Source organism: Equus caballus, chromosome 24 (assembly GCF_041296265.1).
Source record: "Equus caballus isolate H_3958 breed thoroughbred chromosome 24, TB-T2T, whole genome shotgun sequence".
NCBI classification, from domain to species: domain Eukaryota; kingdom Metazoa; phylum Chordata; class Mammalia; order Perissodactyla; family Equidae; genus Equus; species Equus caballus.
Genome location: NC_091707.1, coordinates 43,107,132 through 43,129,702, shown reverse-complemented (window position 1 = coordinate 43,129,702; position 22,571 = coordinate 43,107,132). Strand labels below are relative to the sequence as shown.

Sequence of the window (22,571 nt, the reverse complement as noted above, 5' to 3'; positions counted from 1 at the left end):
GTCAGATGACTGGGCCTCTGTCAATAGCTCAGTTTGCTAGTGAACATGGAATCTCCCAGAAGGTCAATTAGCCAATTGTGTGGCAAGAAGGAGGGATACAGGCAGCATGGCTAGATAGAACCTAGTAAGAAAGAAAACCATCAGGTGGCCTCTCCTAATGCGTTGGCCTTCCGCATTTATTCCCTTGCCAAGACAGAAAACCACTTGTGGTTTTCCTCCACCCTCAGTGGCTCCTTGTCTCATTTTCTTTTATTCACCGTCATTTTCTTCCCCAGTTGAGGAGCACTCCAAAATCAATATTCTGGTCTTTTTCCCAACTATGCTTATGCTCTTTGTGACTTTTTTTGATCCCACGGATTTTAACACCATCGTCTCTATACAGATGACTCAAATATGTAGTTGCATCCCCATCATTCTCCTAACTCTAGATTCATGTACAACTGCAATCTACGATCCATCTTAAACTTAACATGTCAACACTGAACTCTTGATTGTCTACCCAAACTTACTCTTCCTCTTCTAAATAAATAGCATTACTATTTACTATGTTGCTTAGGAAACAAACTGTAGAACCATCCTTCATTTCTCTTTCTCTCACACCCCATAACTAAGCCACAAGCAAACTCTGTTGGCCTTACCTTGAAAATATATCCCAAGACTCACCAACTTTATGATTACGCTACATTCCAAACCATCATCATCTCTCACCTGGGCCTCTGGCCTGGTTTCCCTGCTTCCATCTTCCACCCCTACAGTCTGTGGTTCACACAGCAATCAGAGCAATCCTGTCAAAATGTAAGTTGGATTAAACCATTACCCTGTCAAAACTCTTTAGTCTTTTTCTGCATATTTAAACTAAAATATAGGGACTGTAGATGGTCTGACGGCTGGCTAATCTTCAAAGTTCATTTCTCCCAACTTCCCCACTTCCTAAGCTGACATCTCATTCACTGTGAATATGCCAAGCAGACTGCTGTCTCAGGGCATTTGCACTTCCTGCCCTCTCTGCCTGGAATGTTCTTCACTCACAGAGCTTCATGGATCCCTCTCTGTTTGTTCATTTATTCATTGCCTATTTTTCATACTTGAATGCAAGTTCCATTCAAGCAGATTTGTTCTGTCTTGTTTTCTGTTCCACCTCCAGCACCTAGAACAGTACTGGGTTGGGAGTTGACTGAAGGCAGGAAGGCAGAAGGGCAAGAAATAAGAAAGGAAAGAAGAATGGAAGGCAGGAAGACAGGGAGGAAGGAAGGGGAGAAGCAAGGCAAAGAGGGAAGGAAGAGAAATGGAGTAAACTAGTGGATATTTGTCCTGTAGGCATGGGAGGGACTATCGGACAAATTTCTCTGCCAGGAAAACATAAATCAAGGCCCAAAGATCTGTGGCAGCTTAATTGCAGCAGTACTTGAAACTGGAACATCTTTCAGTCAAACCAAGGCTTGCTAGACTAATTGCACCTGCTAGACAGGAAGACAGTTCCACTGGGGCCCCTTTTTTTTTTTTTTTTTTGAGGAAGATTAGCCCTGAGCTAACATCTGCCACCAATCTGCCTCTTTTTTGCTGAGGAAGACAGGTCCTGAGCTAACATCCATGCCCATCTTCCTCTACTTTTATATGTGGGACACTTACACAGCACAGCTTGACAAGCAGTGAGTAGGTCCACACCCAGGATCCAAACCCACAAACCCCGGCTCACTGAAGCAGAACATGTGAACTTAACCTTTCTGCCACTGGGCTGGCCCCCCATCGAGACCCCTTTTTGATAAGTTTTTGTTAGTGTCCTCGAGTCCATTCTGACTCCTAGCAATGGTGTGTACAGCAGAGCGGAACTCTGCCTGTCTTTTTTTGCACAATCCTCTCACCTTCCGGCGCTCTCTCAAACAATGCTCTGCTGCTATTTATAGGGTTTTCATGGCCAACTTTTTGGGAAGTGAGTGGCCAAGTCGTTCTTCTTAGTCTGTCTTCATCTGGATTCTCTGCTGTGATCTGTCGACCATGAGTGATCCGGCTTTTTGAAATATCGGTGGCATAGCTTTCAGCATCCCAGCAACACTCAGGCGCTGCAGTATGACAAAAGGCACTTGAGCTGGTTTCCTGACCAGAAAACAAACCTGGACTGCAGCTGTGAGAGTGCCAAATCTTAACCACTAGACCCCTATTTTGATGTCAGAATAAATTTTAAAAAAATCTTTGAGAGATTTTTCCTTGGCATTCTATTTAAAGCAGAGGACTACTGAGGAATGCAGAAATCCTATGTCAAAATGAGACTGTAATAAAAATGATAATATTAACTATTATTTATGATGCCAAGTACTGTATTGAAGATGATGAAGCTAATTAATCATTTCTCTTGCAATCTAACAATTACTGAGTGTCTACCATGTGCCAGGCTTTGTTCTGGGCTTCATTTTTGATAAAAAAGGTAAATGTCCCTGGTCTCATGGAGTTGAAGCTCTAGTAGGCAATGAAGATAGTAACATTAAATAGATTAAATAACTTACGCTAATGCTTAATTTCCATGAAAAACAGCCTGGAATTCAGTGCTTGGGTGGGCAGGTAATACCTCTTTGAGGAGGTGACATTTAAACTGGCATCTTAAAGATCAAAGAAGATTAAGCCACATGAAAATGAAGCAGAATAAATGCAAAGGCTCTGAGATAGGGATCACAATGGTATGTCCCAGAGGCTGAAGGCCAATAAAAAAGAAGGAAAAGAAGTGAGTCTGAGTCAGTAATGTGGACACAAGCCTGATCATCAAGATCTCTCCAGCCATGATCAAGAATTTGAACTTCAGGGGCAAGCTCTGTGGTGCAGTGGTTAACTTTGGTGTGCTCTGCTTTGGCGGTCTTGGTTCACGAGTTCAGATCCCGGGCATGGACCTATACCACACGTCAGCCATGCTGTGGCAGTGACCCACATATAAAATAGAGGAAGACTGGCACAGATGTTAGCTCGGGGCACATCTTCCTCAACAAAAAAAAAGGACAAGAAAAAAATAATTTGAATGTTATACTAACTGAAATGAGAAAACTCTGGACACCATAAACACTATCTAATAAAAGTGAAACTAATCTAAACCAATTAAATCTTCTCAAAAAGGCTTTAAGAATTATTAATTTTTCCTACACATAGAGGAAAATTGAGGGGGAGAGGTTACATAACTTGTCTAAGATCACAGAGTGAGTTAGTGGGGGAGCCGGGATTCAAGTTCTGCTTGCTCAACTCTGAAAGTAATACATTTTCCCACTGTAGTGGTTTTAAAAGGAAAGAACATTTTCATTCCCCAAAGATACACCTAGTTAGGATGTAGGAGGAGTTTTGAGGTGGATAAATATGGCCAAAAATAGGAGTGAAACCTGATTTACAGTGACCAGAAATTTTAGGTCTAATTCTGAAGGCATTCTCATTTTTCCACCTCAGCATCTGTTCCCTCTTCGCTGTTCCATTTGTTATATCTTAATATTATTTTCTTGGCCATTCTAGGTATTACACTAAATTTGGCAACTTCAAGTAAAGACCTAAAGGATATAAGCTTGAGTGCTTAAGCAGAAAGACTAAATTAGCCATGAAACTAGAAATCTCTTTTGGTTCTAGGTATCATGTCGATCATTAAAATTAAATGGACCAGAACAAATCTCCTGATTGTCATTGACTTGAAAGATAATTGATCCTCAGACTTTCCCCACCTCACAGTCCAACACCACCATTCTACAACACTGAATATGATATTGATAGGAGATCATAGATTTCTCTTATTTCCTCACTCCCCACATTCAACCCTTCATAGTATTCTGTTGAATCTCCCCTTGAAACACATCCAGGATCTTTATAATCACTCTAACATCATCCAATCTCAGTCACCACCATCTTTCTATGCTACTGGAATAGCTTAACAAGTCATCCTGTCTTCTTTCTTGTCACCTTATAATCTATTCCTCATTGAGCAGTCAGAGTGAACTTGGACTTCTATAAGGAAAATCCTCCCTAAAAGCAGAAAAGAGAATTACTCTCAGTGCATAAGAGCAGTTCAAGCCCCAAATCAGATTGGAAGGACACAGTGAATATACAAAATGAGTTATGTACAGCAAGAATCTTAGCCAAATTCACAATTTATTATAGCCTTAAAATATGATCCAATCTCTTTATTTTGATTTTTTTTTTATGACCCCCATCCCTGTTGCAACTCCTGCTTTATGTCATAACACTTTTCAAGCAAACCATAACGGTGCAGTCAGACCATTCTTTGAGTTCTTCCAAAATGCTCAGTTTGTCTACACTTTAGGGCCCTGGTCTTAACTTGGGGGTTGGGAAACTACAGTCTGAGAGTCAAATCCAGCCTACCAACTATTTTGTAAATAAAGTTTTATTGGAACAAAGCAACACTCATTCATTTTTGTATTTTTGATGTGGCTAATTTTGTGTTACCACAGCAGAGTCGAGTTCTCATGACAGAGACTGCCTGGCCCATGAAGCCTAAAATATTTGGCCCTCTATAGAAAGTTTGCTAGCCCCTGTGCTCGCTGGTCCTTCTGCCTCAACTCTGTTTTCCCTCTCCTTTATGTAGATTTTTCTTTATTTCATTCAGATTCCTTGCAAAATATATTGCCCAATAGATACTTCTCTGAATAGCCAATATAAAACTACTTCCTATCCCATGACCTAAACTTAAATCTCTTTACTAGATGTATAACTATCTGGTATGTTATTTTTAACATTTTAAATTATTCATTTATCTATGTGTTACAGTTTCTTACTGGAATATAAGCTTTCTGACAGAGGGACGCTTGTTGATCTTTATAACTACTTATAGTAATGCCAGACACATAGTAGATTCTCAAAAAATATTTATTGAATAAACAAATAAATAGACAAAAAGAAACTACTATCTCGAGGAAATATGCTGCTTTAATCTAACTGACTTCTCAGAGTGTGTATAAAAGAAGCAAAATGGAAGGCAGAACAAATAACTGGTTGAAAGAGAAACTGAGAAACAGCAGCTCCCAAATTCCAGAAAGGTCTAGAAATTTGGAGACATGATGAAAGTTAGATATGCTCTCAAATGCAGTATAAAATACTTAAAGTCCATTGGAATCAGTCAAAATATGGGAAGGGAAGAAGAATCACGTTCAGGTTCAGTGGCTCTTCAGCTTAATTGAATGCAAAATTCCCTCGATGTAGAGTGAATCTGCAGCTCAACTGTTGTCTCAGGTTCCTTGGATTCACAGACAATGACAAAATGTCAAAGTGACAGCAAAATCGTCTTGGCTTTTTCTTAGGCCCTGAGCTGTCACAGATTTGAGTCATTTAATTGTTATACTGGTAAACACTGGGATAAACTCATTGACTCAAAAGCTGTAGATCACTTTCTACAAAGGCAATCTAGAAAAACTAGCTACTGTTTCTCTTCAAGAATACTTAAAGTTGTCTCCCTATGAACAAACTGGCCTAGGCAAAGACCCGTTCATTCATTCATTAATCTGTGTGCCTGCTAAAGCCTCAGAAGACAGATTTAAAAGAATGCCCCTGCCCCGGAAGAGTTTACAGTTGAACCACAGATTGTCTGTTGACAGGTATTATAGCCTCTCACTTCTGGATTTTCCTCTGCAACTTAAGGTAAAAGTAAAACCTTGGATGGCTACTATAAGACGTGTGCCAGAGTTGGGAGATTGGTTAAAACAAATTAAGGGTCTTACCATTTTGGGAAACGTCTTAGATTTGTGATGAGGTGGGGCGTGTTAGGATGTATTTTTTAAAATGGCGGACAAGATGTTATACTTTCCAAACTCTATAACTAAGCATGAGGCACAATGCTTGACATTCTTGGGGTATGTTTGGCAGATAAATATACTACATTTGGGTGTGCTGAATAACCAGTTGTACTATGAGAAACAAGAGAAGACCAAAGCAGCTTATTTAGACCTTATAATCCAGCTGATTCACTGACGGTCAAAGTGTCTCCAGCAGATACGGATCTTTCTGTCAAGCCACAACAGGAGACACAGGGCACTCTCTTCCTGAAGATAATTATACTGTAATAACTTTTGATAAATAGCAACTGGCTTACTACTGGGTTCCAGTTAAGACTGAATGTTTGTCTATGAGACACCAAGCAATTATGGGAACTGAACTGCCCATCACGAATGGTGTGTTATCTGATCCACCGAATTGTAAATTTGGCTATGGCAGCAGAACTCCATCACTAAAGCAGAAATAGGGTATGTAATATTGAGTTCCATCAGAGTGTGAGGTGTAAGTAAGTTGCATTAGCAAATGTCTTAGATTCTTATGGTTCTTAAACGGGCAAAATTGCCATATCTTTTTAATCCATGCATAATTCAATTTGGGGGAGTTTCTTATGATAAATTGACTAATACAAGAAAAAAAGTAACTAATAAAAATGCAGATAATATTCTGGCATTGCCCAAAAGTAGTCTACTTCAACTTCATAGCTGTACACTAGAGAAAAGAAACTAGTGGGACAAGTTTGATCAGGACACCTGGCTATCCTCTCTTTGAAAAGAGAAATAGCCAAAGATAAGTTTCCGTTTTGCTTCAAGGCAGTGACTAATGTTTATCTGGATCATCAGAGGAATCGCAAGGACAAGATGGAATGCTAATAACAAGAAGCTCTCAGAAAGTTGTATATGAATGGACACCCTGTAATGGGCACTGAGTGTGAGGCTCTTGTGTCCTATGTTAATTCCCCACAAAAGCCATCCCCAAAGACACCTGCTGTAGTAAATGGTGGCCAAGAGAACTCACTCTACAGATGTAAGCCTCTGTCCCTGCTACCCTCCCCTCTATGCTTATGAAGTGAGCTCTTAAAGTTATATTAATAGCAGAGATGGAAATTATCCATGGGCTCAAAAACATGTACTTCTTCTCACCGAGGCTGGCTACTACCAACACTTGGTGCTAACCTGTTGTGGTAGGCTGACTAATGGCTCCCAAATATGTTCACCTCGGAACCTGTGAATGCTATTTTATATGGCAAAATGTGATTAAATTAAGAATACTGACAAACAGAAATTATCTTGAGTGGGGAACTTATCTTGGGTTTTCTAGGTGATCCATTACCAGAATACAGAGGTCCCAAACCGGAAGGTTTTGCTACCTGTTCCTGCAACATTGAATGCTGTTATGTTAGAGGGCTTACTGCACAAAGTTGGAATCCTTCCAAAGGAGGACAAAATAATGGTTGCAGTGGCCTGGAACTTGAACCTGCCACCTGACTACTTTAGGTTCCTCAGAACTTTGAAGGTAACTGATCCTGATACAAGGAAAAAGGAGTATATCTAGATCTGAGGGAGATCTCTAGGGTGCCTTTTAATATTTTGATCACAAGTGGAAAATGTTAATGGGAGATGACAGTAACTAAATATTAGCAGAACCAGTAATGGCTCAGAATTTTTCAGAAGGAAGTTTGAGTCAATTCATCAGGTGCATAACCACAAACAGTAGCATTGTTGGCTTACAGAAAAATGGACAGAGAAGGGACAGTGGAATAAGGAAGTGATAAAGACCACCTCCGACCCCAGGATCAGTTGCAGAAATGAGGAAAATGTAGATATGCATGTTCTTTTTCTTGTTATGTTATGCGTATATTACACATTAATCAATGTTCTCCTCCTTCTTTCTCCTCCTTTAAGCAGGTTTTGTCTATTGTGTTTAAATTTATACTTAGAATTTACAACTTAATTATAATTGCATTTATAACTATAATAAATTATTGCAGGTTATTAAAGAAGATTGTGATTGAGTTAGGAAAGAAATGATCGACTCTAAAAACAGACACATTTTTGGGGAAAAGAATAATCATTTCTTCAGAGGAATAAGGATATTTGCATTATGTTAAGGGGGAGAATGATATTGTCATTATTGTTTGTAAGTTTAATATGATAGAAGGGAATGTTCGAGTTAATAAGTAGGTGGACTATACCATACCATTTGTTATCAACTCAAAATGATTTCTGTCTTCCCTTACATTCATCTATCCAGCCTAAGGGAGAAGCCAGCAATTGATTTTCCACTACTCGTGTCCAGTATTACTGCAATTATGCTCATGAGAGGTACTTGAGCAATGTTTGGACCGTGGAAGAGAAGAAAGGTCCTTATTCTCTGGTTGCAGCTGAGGGAAGGTGTGAGACCTGTAGTGGTTTTCAGGGAAACTCTTGTGAACCTCTTGACCTAGAGCTGTAAGAAGCTGAGTCCTGTGGGGGCAGCTTCCCTGGGAGTCCTGAGCTTTACAGAGGCTGCCCTGCTATCTCCATCAATTCTCTGATTCTGTACTGCAGGCAGCTGAGATCATATCCAGAGTCTTCCCTGTTTTTATGACTCTATGACTCTAGCAGGACCTTCATCGGCCTTAGCTGCCCTGGCTCTTTCACAGTTGTGGATGCTTTTAATGAATTGTATTTCTCTTTTCTATTCGGAAGAATGAGTCTCTTTTGTTTTCTTGAATGACCTCTGACTGATTCTACAGTGTAATGGGAGACAAATAATTAAGCAGACAATTACAATAATCTGTTATAAAATCTCTTATAGAAACATTCATATCTAAATGATAAGTGAGAGAAAACTATATTATGAAAAGTTCATCAGTGTAGCCAGAAATATACATGCCAAATAAATAGTGGTTGAATGAATGAATGGACCATGAAAGAATAAACAAATGAGTGAAGCTAGGTGGATAACAAGGAGTGATCTGAAGAGGCAAGGATTGAAAAGACCATGTTGTAAGAGAAGATTTTAAATTTGCTCACCAACACCCATTCCAAGCACTTTCAAAGGCACCACATCTGGGAAGCAAGAACTATGATTCTCAGACTCCCTTGGAGCTCTGGTTCTGGATGAGACTTAAGATATGCCTACCAGATGCCCCACGCACCACTTTGCCACTGCATTGCTTGGGGGAGAGAGGTAGAACTTGAACCTTCATGTTTCTAGCCCAGAGCAGATCAGAGGCAATCTGCCTCTGGAGCCAGCAGCTGTAGCACCAGCCTCCTGTTCGGCAACGTTCCTCATGGACCAGAAGCAATAGCTCCCTTGGTGGCCAGATTTCTGATGTAGTTTGAAGAATGTTTTTGAAAGATCAGCTTTGAATCTACTTCTTAAGCTTATCCAATATTTCTGTAATTTATAATTTGTATACGTTTATTTTTGTTTATCTAGAATAAATGTTATTGTCTCCAATAATAAACTTTACCAATTCTCATGGTCTCCAAACAGAGGTAACAGCATGCAAAAGAGCACAGTAGGACCAAGAATATGGGGTGCAGAAGGATTTAAGTACTTCTCTATAGGTGAAGTACAGATGGCATGTGGGAGAAAGGTAACACATAAGGCTGGGGGTTTGGGTGCTGGATAATGAATGACAGGAATAATACAGCAGTGAAATTACAGTGTCACTGGACATTTACATCACATTTTATATTTCCAAAATGTATTTTTAAGTCCTGTCTTTCCCTATCTTTAGCCCAGTTTATAGTGTTAAATACATATGGACTATTTCTATTGTATTGACTATGGAAAAAGAAAGACACAAACATGAGCTCCTACTAAATGAACTCAGACACTGGCTAATTCCTTTACAGAAGTCGTGAATTTTTTTTTTTTTAAATATCCAAGTATTGGGCCATACCCTTAGGCTTAAATGAAAATTTTGGCTTTGGGATCAGTTTCAACATGACCGACCATCAGACATTCATTAATTTATTTGACCAATATTGAATACCAACAAAGGGCCAGGCCACTGTGCTCCCAGGGCTATTGATTTATAAGATCTCTGTAATAAAAAGCAATGGAAAATTCTTCCAATTGCCATATCTTATCCTGTTTTGCTTCCTCAAGACTTAGTATAGTGATTAGGTTGTAGTAGGCCCTCAATAGTGGCTGTTCAGTGAGTTAATGAGAAGACTTCCCCAACTATTTCTATTCAAGGAAATCTATTCTTCCTCTGAAATTCTGGAAAATTTATTGTCAGTGAAGCGTCTGTCTGTTTATGTAGTATTGCTGTCCAATTTTGCACAGTCCCCAGGACCTAAGGCAGTACTTTGCATAAAGAAAATACTCAATGTATATGAATAATACCAAGTCTAATAGGTGAAGAGGATAGGCAAGAGGCTATATAGAGGCATTACCAAAAGTAAGCATTGGCCCAATGCCTTGCCAGAACTGTTAAGATGTAACTATTCACTTGTAAAAGAAATGCATTCTTTCAGAAAATCAGGATATTAGTCACAAAAGACACATTATGTTTGCCAATATATGCCTCCTTATAGTGGTAACTATTTGGGGAACTCTGTATGTTTTATAAAATTCTATTCAGTGTTTTATTAAAGAGTATCTTACTGGAATGACTTGGCTAACTTAATTGCCCAGAACTTATCACCCTTGATTGAAATGATACAATTAAATTTCAGGATCTGCAAAGATGAGGGCCATCCTAATGCTGTCTTGAGAAACTGAGTCACAGCTATATTGAAACCTCCAGGGTGAAATCTTTTGAAATATAAGATCTTGATATTATCTTTGTTTTTCTTCTAAAATTCTGGCATTTTAAATAGTGTAGGTGCCAAAGAGTCTGCTGTAAGTGCCTAATTATTGGAGTATTTTTCTTACTCTACTTAATCTTCTTTAATCTTCAGTAGTCAGAAATACTAATGTAATACAATTCCTACTAAAATAAGTTGAACCTAACTCTAAAAATGGAAGCACTTGTTAACAATTTATATTTATTAAGGGCTTAAAAGAGAAAATTATGGTCAACCTATTTCATTTGCCCTGACCCTTCTTATGAGTCAAACTCTTTCTATTACATGGATTGCTGACATTACTGAGAATAATTCAGGAACAGTACATGCAGAGTGTGGGTTTGAGGCCTGAGGAGTGATTCAGTTCAAGGGAAGCAGAAGGTACTGTCTCAGCCAATGAGCCACTTACCATGATGTAGCATTATCAACTGAAAGGAGGCCAAGATATTCATTTCATTTTTCTCATTGTCAAGGATCACATAAAGAGGTTAGGTGATACTTTCCTAATCTCTGAATATAAGGTTGTTTTCTAATTTTTCTACATTTTTATATTTGGGTCAATATGATTAATTTCACCTGAAAAAATATCATTCTTCTGTACTTTAGTATTCATTCAAAATATAACCCAGTATTCTTTTTTTTTTGGTTCATGTAATCTATGTGTAATGGCAGTGAAGACGTAAACAAAAGTAGACAAAAGTCATCTTTTTTGGATCCCTTCTGTCCCAGGAAGTGATTGGCTCATTGACATTGTTTGGAAAGTGAAGGTACCAGGAATTTTAACAGAAAAAACTCGTTTCTTGGGGCAATGGTCTGCCAGGAATTCAGAGTTTCCTCTAAATTGATCCACTTCCTGATGGAAAATAAATATTTTTTCACAAGCTCTGGAGAATATTTTAAGAAGATAATCCCACCGGAAATTCATAAACCAGGGAGTCAACAATGGTTCTCACTGACTATTTTTCTTATTCCTCTTCACTCACTTACAAGAGTTTCTTCTGTACACATGCTAAAGAGTGGATTTGCAGTAACAATTTCATACCTACTTCACGCTCATCAAATTTCTCTTGCCCTGTACCAATCAGCTAAACACCTTCACTGAAAGGATACAAGCTGTCAAATTAGAATTCCTTTGTTTTCCAACCATCAGATTTACAAAGCTATTTGTTTCTGAGCCTGTAATATTCCCTTCCTCTATTACCCTTAAGGAATTGTCTTTATTCCTTCTGAAGACAACTCCTCCATTCATCCTCTGGATTCCAGGTTCTATCTATCTATTCATCTACATATTTACCTATCTATCATCACTGTCATCTATTTTTTATCTATTTGTATATTTATTTTTTTAAAAAATGCAATCATCTATCTTTGAACTCTTCATTTGTGTTTTCTCTCTGCATTTAAACACATTTTAAAATTTTATTGCACAGCCAGGCATCTTTTCTCAGTTATAATCAAATTCAGATTTCTAGGATAGAAAACCCCAAATAAGAGTGGATTACCAGATAGAAATTTATTTCCATCTTTTGAAATGAAGTGTGAAAGCTAGCAGTCCAGGGCTAGTATTGTAGCTCAATAGTTTGTTATGGAACCAGATCTTCCCAATTTATTGCATGATGTGGATAGAGTGCAACCCATATCAGTTTGGGACAAAAATAGCAGCTGAAGCTTCAGCCATTGTGTTTCATTCCAGTTGACAAGAAGAAGGACAAGACAAAGAAGGAGGACATCGATGAGTGTTTGGCGATCCTATTTTAAGAAGACTTCCTGCCCATTCAACACATCCTCTTACAACTCAAGGGCCAGAGGTTAGTTACTGAGGTGAAAAAGGGGATGGAGAATGTGATTTGTATTCCAGGTAATAATGGGATTTGCCAAATTTGGGGGTTCAATGTCTAAGGAAGAAGAGGAGATATGAGGTGGTGAGCAGCATTCTCTCTCACACTTCTCTAAACCTATTTTTTACTTCTTCCTCCCAACTATCTTCTTTGATCTCTCTCGTCTGGCATCCATCTCTACTCCTGTATTAAAATTTCTTGCAAAGGTTATCAGTGAACTCTCAGTTACCATACCAACCCTTTCTCTCCTTACCCAAATAGTTTACTGGGTTGATACAAGATAGTTGATGACTCCTCTCCGAGAGAGCTTCTTTTATGACTTGTGGAACAAGATGCTCCTCAGATATGCATACATCCATTTTCTAGCTTAGTCTCTTGTACTGACTCTTTGTTCTCCATCCAACCTTTTAACATTAGAACTCCTCCGGGCTAAGCTCTGGGCCCTCTCCTCACTCTACACCCTCTCTCAAAGTCATCTCATTCAATGATAGAGTAGTATCATCTTCAAAGTCTTCAAAATCATATCCAGTTGCCTCCCTGACATCACAACTTGACTCTCTCAGAGACACCTCAAACCAAAGCTTTTCTGAGAACATCTCCCACTGACCACAGTAAACTCTATCTAAGTTAGACTTCCCAGTTATAGTTTCTCATGGTCCTGTGTTTTTCCTTTACATATGGATTTATTTATTTCATATTTGTCCTCTTCCTCTCAGCACTAAACTCAAAAGGCAGTAACCGGTTCTTGCTCACCACCGTATCCCAAACCCCAAGCACACGGCCTGGCATATGGTGTTATTCAACAAGTATTTGTTGAACGATAAAATGATTTAACCAGTGACAGAGCAAATATCACAAAGGAGATCCGCAGAAAGTACACAGGGCACATGTGTCAGAAAAACTATTTAAAGTTCAAGCACAGGAAATTATGCCATGGCGGAAGGAGTGAGATATGCAGCAGGACAGGAAAACACCATCATAAAAGAAAAATAAATAACCCTTTCCAGAAAATGGAGTGAAATGTGTCTAGTAAAATAATATAAGAAACATAGATTATGAAACAGGGCTTTTATAAAGACGCTGTAGTTCTCTTAAGGAGACATGGTGTTAAAGCAGACGGAGTGTGAACACCCCATGCAACTTGTGTGAGAATAGAAAAAGCCCGTAAATGGAGACAGCTGGAAGGGACCAGCAAGAGAGTCACCTCCACCCAGAACTCCCTCACCACCTCCCTGTTGGAGGAGAAACTTGGGTGGTCAAAGCTGTGGAACATATTTGTGAGTTGCCACAGGACTCATTTATAAACTGAAGTTCTAATTTTTGCATCGTATGATTTTCATGCTCCTGAAAACCATGAAAACAGCTTCTCATTTCTATTCCCCATATAGCAATTATAGCTAACATTTGTTGACCACCTATCTTCTCCTAGACAATGCTCTAAATGCTTTATTTGAATTAGTTTATTTAATCGTCATAATAACGTCATGAAGAAAGTAGTATTATTCTCCCCATTTTACAGATGAGGAACTGAGGTACAGAGAAGTTATTTTGCCTTTGGCCACACAGACAGTAAAGGGAGAAACGACATTTCAACACCAGAAGCCTGATTCCAGTACCTGGCATCATAATCATCATATTACACTGCCTTTCATTTAAAGAAAATACTTCAGACTTAATAATATTAAAAGCACACAAATATTGGAGAACCCTGATAAAATTTCCAGACAAGTAACTCATCCAATCACATGTCCCTCAACTGAACAGTTATATAAGATGCACAGTGAAATGTCATTTCTTTTTATCTTCTAACTCTCAAGCCGTCTCTGTACAATAGTAAATTTAACAAGTAATCATTTAAATAAGGCTAAATATTTGAACAGCATCCCAGCCCACCCACAATTATCATCAGCTTAATTGGCATGGCAGAACTTTAAAATCTGCTTAGGGAAGTAAAATATATCCTCATGAAACAAGGAGTAAGCAAGAGAACATACCATAAATAGTTACACTGTAGGCTATGGACCGTCATCATTAAAGAACCAGAGAGAGAAGACTCCAACTCAGAAGTACTCAGGGAAAGTCTTCACAGCTGAGTGAGGATCTGAGCTGGTTTTACCTAAGAGATAGATTTAGATATACAGAGAAAGAAGAGAGTGGGGAGGAATTCATAAATGATAACTGTGACTTGTTCCATGAATTAAAATAATCCAGAAAGAAAAGGACATTTGGCTATGAAGTTGGACATTATTTCAGCTACATTGGCTGCAAGGCAATCCTCATCAGTAAGAAAAAGTAATGCCTTTATTAGTCAATATATTTTGCATTTATGTGACATCAAGGAACAAGTTTCCTTAACTTTTTTTAGCAGGTTTCTTTAAAGCATATATTATCGAAATTTTAATGAGTTTTAGTTTTTCCAGTGTTAATTATACCAACCACATGCTGGGCCTTTTTGTTCTTTTAGTGAAACCTCCTTAAGTGGAAAGGAGTACCATCAGGATTCAGAGACATGGCCATGGCCGGGCAAGGACATTGTCCACTGTTTTAACACGCTGAGAGAGTAGGCTTTTCTCTCTGCCCTCTGCTGCCATTTTATAGCACCTGTTAAGAGGGGATGTTGGCAATATAGGGTTTATGATCATTTAGTGTTCAAATATTCAAAGGTTAACAATTTTTCTAATCAGCTGTGAGGTTTTCTGAATCCCTATGAATACCCTTGTGAAAGAATAAAAAAAATTATGCAACTTGAAATTTGAATTGCCTCTGTTTCCCCCACTGGACAATGGTTCATGAAGACATGAACCTGGTCACCACTGTAGCCCCAGCATGTACTCAAAATGACAAAGTTTGCAAATGAATATTTATTGAACTCAAAGTGGAACCCAATTAAAAGAAAGCAAGAAAGATCTTAAAACCCTAAACATTTCGTACTTTTCAAAAGTGAGGGCAAAATATTGTTTTAAAAAAAAGAATTTCAAATAAAATGAAGACAATTTTTAAAAAAATAATTTCAAATAAAATGAAGATAAATTTAGTGGCATGGATGTCAAGATGGCATAAAAGAAATACTGTCAAAATACAGAGAGATCTTGGAAACTGTGATTTAAATTTCTCATGTCACAGAGTAATCAGAAACCCAGAGAGGAAAGTCTGGGTTTGCCGAGAAAATACGCAAATATGTATGTCAGAGCTGGGATTACAAATCTACATTCTTTCTCTATTCAATATGTCATTAAATGTATGCAGCCCTTTGAGCTTCACATAAATTTGGCCTTATTCACAACCATTGAGATGGAAGTCGCATATTCCATCTGCTTTATCTGGGGATACTAGATGAGAGGTTTATGTTTTTCCTACTTGTCTCTGATTTTGAGCTCTGCATAGGTTAAATTGTTTCCATTTCATAGATCATCCCACCATCCTACGTGACTGCCCTGTTCAAATCAAGTTGGCCCAGCTATAGAAATTATTCTTTTTCTTTGATTTCCCCAGTCCCTTCTCTTCTCCACCCAATCTGTCATCCTGTCCTTAATTCCTATTTATTTATTGTGTAGAAGAGTTTATATATCTCTTTTTATTTTCCAGATGAACCATGCTATGTCACTATTCTCCATCTCCAAATATTTAGCTTGTTTCCAAAATAGAAATATCTTTAATTTTTCCTATAAAAAGTCATTATTATTCAAGCTAGTGAAAGAATAGATGTGTCCTTAATTCCATTTTCTTTACATTATTGCCGAATATAGAGTTATCACATACAGGTCACATAATTTTAAAAAGGCAATTTTTCTCCCTTTATTAATGTAAGATGCAATCTAAAAAAGAAAGTTCTAAAAATGAAAACCTCTACTGTGCCTATTGAAAATGTCTCTCCTCATCAGAATTCTGATGGAAATGGCAATCAGACATGGGTCTTCAACTTTTTTCCTAAGAATGGAGACTCACAGCCCTTTATCAAATTTCACCTTGTTTCTGTAAATGTACAGTGGAATTTGTTTGATTTTTAAAAATATAATACATATGGTTACAAAATTCATATGATATACAATGATATTAGTAGAGCATGAGAGCTCATGACATGATTCTCCACGCAGAATCACATCACACAGCTCCAAGTGGCATACCACTTAAAAGACAGTGTGAGTGGGACCACTTAGAAGACAAATTCAGCCTCAGGCTGAGTGTGTCTTCATCCCTCATCCCACTTCCTAGAGGTAAGTGCTATTTTTCAATCAACTATAAACAAATACAATTTATGCACATTAAACTGAGACCATTGAAAATGTACAATTTGATAATTTCGACAAATGCAGGAAACCATCATCCCTATCAAGATACATAGCATTTTTGCTCCAAAAATTTCCTCACACTGCTTTCCAGACAGTCCCTCCCAGCCCCTGGTATAACTTAAGAAGATATTTGCTTTTTCATTGAATTGCCTTAGAACCTTGTCAAAAATCAAGTGACCACATGTCTGTGAGTGTATTTCTGGACTCACTATGCTTTTCTAATGATCCATATGTCTATCTTTACGCAAGATCACATTGTCTGTATCATTGTGGTTTTATAGTAAATCTTGATTTCAGGTCACATATGTCCTCCAACTTTGTTCTCCTTTTTAAAAATTGCTTTGACTATCTATGCCCTTTGCATTGCTGTATCAATTTTAAATTTAGCTTGTCAGTGTTTAAAAAACAAAAACCAAACTGTTACAATTTTAATTGGGATTGCTTCAAATCCGTGGTTCAATTTGGGCAGAACAGACATCTTAACAATACTGAGTTCTCTAATCCATGAACACAGTATATCTCTGCATTTATGTAGAATTTCTTTAACATCTGTCAGCAGAATTTATAATTTTCAGTGTACAATTCTTGCTTTAACTTATTCTTAAGTATTTCATGTTTTGGAACTATTTGATTTGGAATTGTATCTTTTATTTCTTTTCTAATTGTCTATTAGCACATAGAAATATTATTGATTTTTGAATATTAACTGTATGTCTCTCAGTCTTACTAAATTCACTCTCTAGCAGTTTTTGTCTGTAGAGTTCTTCGACTACATAATATGATTATTAATAGCTCCTATGAATAAATTAGGTTTTACTTGTTTCTTTCAATCTGTATGCCTTTTTGTTTTTCTTACTGCAATTGCTAAGACCACCAGTGCTACGTGGAATAAAAGAGAAAAGAGAGGGTATCCTCTGCTGTCCTCAATCTTAGGGGGAAAATCATCAGTCTTTTACTAATAAGTGTGTTACCTGTGTATTTTTAGATACCCTTTATCAGATTGAGGAAGTTCTCTTTTATTTTACTTTGCTAAGAGCTTATTATGAGTAAGTATTGACAAATACTTTTTCTGCATCTCTTGACATACTCATTTTTTTTGTTTTAGTCTGTTAATTTTGTACAATGCATTGGTTGATTTTAAAATGTTAAGCAAACTTGAATTCTTAGGATAAATTCCATTTGATCATGATGTGTAATTCCTTTTATGTAGTGTTGGATAAGATTTGGCAAGATTTTGATAAGGATTGGCATGTCTATGTTTATGAAAAATATTGGAGTACGCTTTTCTTATAATGGTTTGGTGTTGAAGGAACACTGACTTCATAAAATGAGTTAGGAAGTATTACCTTGTTCAGAGTAATTTTTTGTAGGATTGGTATTATTTCTCCCATAAAAGTTCAATAAAGTTACCCATGAAAACATTTGGGCTTAGAATTCTTTGAACCAAGGCTTTGAACTTTTAACTTAATTTAGTTAATAGATACTGAGCTGTGGTAGATGGAATGACGGCCTCTCAAAGATGTCCATATCCTATTCCTGGAACCAGTGAATATGTTACCTTACATTGTAAAGAATAATTAAGATAGCGGCTATTGATCAGCTGGCTTTAAAATAGGGAGATTATCCTGGATTATCCACGGAGACTGAACGTAATCATATGAGTTCTTAAACATAGAAGAGGAAGGCCAAAAAGCCAGCATCAGAGTGATACAATTTAAGGAAGACTCACCTGGCCATTGCTGGCTTCTAAGCTATATGAAGGGGCCATAAGCCAAGGAATTCAGGTGTCCTCTAGAAGACGGAAAGGACAAGGAAACCGTTTCTTCCCTACAGCCTCCAGAAGAAAGGCAGCCCTCATGACACCTTGATTTTAGCCCAGTGAGATCCATTTTGGACTTCTGACCTCCAGAACCATAAGATAATAAGTTTGCATTGCTTGAAATCACTAAGTTTGAGGCAACTTGTTACTAGCAATAGGAAACTAAGGTAAGAGTTATTGATATTTTCTATTTATTCTTGCATGAGTTTTGCTAATTGTGTCTTTCCAGCAACTGTTCATTTCATCTTAGTTATCAAATTCATTGCCATAAGTCTGCTTATAACACTTAATTGTCAGTTTTTAATGACTATAGAATATGTAGTGCTGTCCCTTTCTTCATTCCTAACATTGATTTTTTGTGTTCTCTCTCTCTCTTGGAGTCTAGCTGGGATTTTATACATATATTTTTAAATTTTTCAAAGAACCACCTTTGTTTTTATTGATTTTTTTCCTATTTTATTTATTTCTGCTTTATATTAGTTCCTTTTTTCCTTTTGCTTGAGTTTAATTTGTTCTTCGGTTTATTTTTTATCTTCCAAAGATGAAAGTTTGAATCTTTGACTTTAGACTATTATTGTTTGTAATATAAGAATTTAAAGCCATATATTTTCCTCTAAAGCATTATTTTAGCTGCATTCTACTAATTTTTATGTGTTGTGATCTCACTATCATTCAGTTAAAAAATATTTTCTAATTACCCATAGGGTGTTTACATATAAGCTAAGTAATGACTACATATTTGGTTCTTTTTGAGATTCAATTTTATAGTTTACATTTTCTAATATAATTTTGTCAGGGGCATAAAACATACTGTAATATTTCAATCTTTTGAAATCTGTTAAGACTTATTTCATAGCCCATCAAATGGTCTATTTTTAGTGAACTTTCTATGCGAGCTTGAAAGAAATGTTCATTCTGCAGTTATTGAGTGTGGTGTCCTATAAATGTGAATTAAGCTAAGGGAGTTGGTAGTGTCATTCATATCGTTTACATCCTAATGATGATTTGTCTAGTAACCTATTCATTGTTGAATGAGAAGAGTTAGTCTCCAACTATAATTGTGAATTTGTATACATTTCCCTTTAGTTCTGACAGTTTTGACTTCAATATTTTTGAAGCTTTTTTTTAGGCTCATGTATATCTATAATTGTTATACTTTCGGGATATATTGATCCTTTTACCATTATGAAATGTCCACCTTTTTCTTCTGCAGTACTTTTTGATTTGAAGTTGATTTTCTCTAATATTGATATGCTTATCCCACTTTCTTAAGCTTACTGTTGTTCACACTGTATATCTTTCTCTATCCTTTTATTTCCGATCCTTTTGTGTCTATGTATCTGAAGTGCATCTCTTGTGGACAGCATAAAGTTTGCCCTATTTTTTTTTATCCAATTTGGCAATCTCTTCTTGATATAATCAGGAATGCAGTTTAGTGAGGTCTTCCAACTTGCTATTGATTTTTCATTTGTCTCATTTTATTTTTTGTTGTTATCTTTCATATGTCCTCCATTTCCTGACTTCTTTGGATTAATCAAATATTTTTGGTATTCCATTTTAGTTACTTTATTAAATTTATAGTTATACTTTTTTTCTTTTTTAGTACTTACTCTAGGAATTAAATTTATGTATCTTTAACTTACCCTAATCAAGTGTTTTAAATTAGGCAAGGATTATATGAATTTGTGTTTGTAGTGCACCTAATTTATCTTTGTGAATTTCTTTTAAGTCTAAAATGAAGTTGATCTGAAAGACCTATTTTCAAAAATATGAAATCAAGTCAATCAAAATTATTTTATATGTAGCATAAATCTCAGAAGTCAACAATGATAAATTAGAAAATTCAGAGAAATGACATATGGCATTCTATTTTAGCAACTGAGAAATATATTCAAAATGCAGATATTAAAACTGATACAAGGTACTGGACATATATTCTACCAGCCTAGGCCAGAAACTCTATACTTGACAGTGAAACACTTTTATCAGTGTAATGACCCATAAAGATAAACATCAACATTCTAATAAAACAATTATAGTCTATCAATTAACAGGAATTTTAAAATAATACACAATCAATGGTTCTAAATAAATACTCGATCACTTTTGAATTAATAATACTCTAACCATTGAGATATGTTTCTTTTTTAGATTAAAAAGTAGAAACCAGTCTTATGGGTTTTAATCAAAGCAATTGATTCCTTTTCATTCTTTAGTCTAAGAGTATAAACATAAAAATATTTGAACTATTTTTATTCTTCTATAGCTTATTAATTTATTATTTACTTATGCAAATATAATTACTCATTTATATAATTTACAAAACTTTACTTAAAATGTCTTGGTTTTTTTAATCTCTTTATTATAGCCATTGTTGAATATAAGCATCCTAATTTAACTTTCAACAACTCAGAACACATCCACTGGTGCTAATCTTAATTAAAAATCTAAACTCATGTTCAATTTAAAAGAACTGGCTTCACTATAGAATAATGATCATCTAAAGAAGGGGTAGAAAAAGCCAATATTTTATGTTCCCCAAATTGTTAAACAACTATGGAAAATAAGCAGGAGGATTCAATGAACTAACATATGTGAAACCATTTTTATAAAAAGCAAGGAATTTAAAATACTGTGTTGCGTTATCATTCTAAACAAAATAAATGGGCTATCCCCTTTCCTATATGTACGGCTTTTAGTTTAGTTTTTATCTATATTTTGTGAAGTAGGCAGACAATTGTTGCTATCCTCATTTTATACACGAGGAAACTGAAAAATATACAGTCACACAATTAATAATCTAAGAGTTAGGTTCAATTCCAGATGTTTCACCCTGACTCCGTTGCTTTTCTGACTGACTCACGTAGCTTCGACTAAAATGAAAATTCTCTTGATTTTGACTTTAACCTCACTCAATAAATTGAAGAATTCCCTTGTAGAATCTAAAGGCAGCAACAATCTCATTAACTAACTCTGCAAGATAGAAAAGTTCCTGGGCAGTTCTCATGCTGATCAGAAACACTCCAACCAAAATAAAATTCATCAAAAACCAGAGGAGGAAGGACAGGAAGGGGCAAGAATTGACAAAAGGCAAAGGAAAAAAGCATTACCTGGGGACAGTTTTGAAGATCAAGCTCAAAGCTGGTGAGAAGTCGGTGGTACACAGGAATGACTGAATTGGTGCTGCCCAGCCACTATCTCTGCTGCTAAGTTAAAAATAAAAACATGCTTGGTAGTTGAGAGGAGCTCTGACTTTAATTGGCACATTTGATATATGTTGACACTGTACCCAATGTAAGTATATATCTAGTGGGGTTGGATGGAGTGGGAGGACATGAAGGAGAATTAAGTCTGTGTATTTTTAACGTCTATTTTTTTTCTCCAAATAGAGTGGATACAGGCAAAAGACCACTGACCAAGGCCTTTCAGTAGTCTGTAATTTAATTAAGACCAAATTACAAATTCTAATTACCTGGTACCAAAGAAGCCAATGTGTGAATGCTTGTCTAGCCTTCAATACACCATTCAGGGCTTTCTGTTCTGGGATTCAGCTCGTCTCCCATCGGGAACAAATATGCAAAGACTTCATGGTAATCAATTTTTCCCATTCTTACTTGATGACTTAAAAATATAAATAGTGCAAGTCTGTAAAACTGAGTGGAAGGCAGCTAAAACTTCAATTTTATAAAAGTACTGGCATTTTTAATTATAAATTAATTTTCTAATTTAATATTTATTATATTATCAAACATTTGGCTAGAAACTTCAGAGATATGTTCTTCCATTTAAATAACATGACAAATGTGAGTAGTAAAGATGAGAAAACAGTAGCAGTTTTGATGAGCAAATTAAGAATCATCGAGCCAAGATTCACATCCCAAAGGCATCTGTTTTCAAAGTCTATGCTCCTTTAACCCTTCACCATCTTGCTTCCTTTTCTCTTCTTCTTCTACCTCCTAAATAATTACCGTGATTGTGAATGAGACACTCTTCGTCTTTACTTGATAAAACAAAATCCCACTAACGTCCACCCATAACAGGATCAAGTTATATGGGGGTGAGATATGAAAGAAAGGCAGAGAAACCTTAAAAA

At 36.5% G+C, this 22,571-nt stretch overlaps 1 long non-coding RNA gene across 1 annotated transcript in view; it reads right to left on the bottom strand.

Annotated features, from left to right (window-relative positions):
* The window catches only part of LOC138920638 (uncharacterized), a 54,729-nt gene extending 32,972 nt beyond the window's left edge, over positions 1–21,757 (bottom strand). The window contains exons 1-2 of the long non-coding RNA XR_011432131.1: positions 21,589–21,757; positions 14,365–14,486 (exon numbers count right to left, since the gene is read on the bottom strand). This is a non-coding gene — a long non-coding RNA (uncharacterized lncRNA). The remainder of the gene's footprint in view (positions 1–14,364; positions 14,487–21,588) is intronic.
* Between the last annotated feature and the right edge of the window lie 814 nt (positions 21,758–22,571).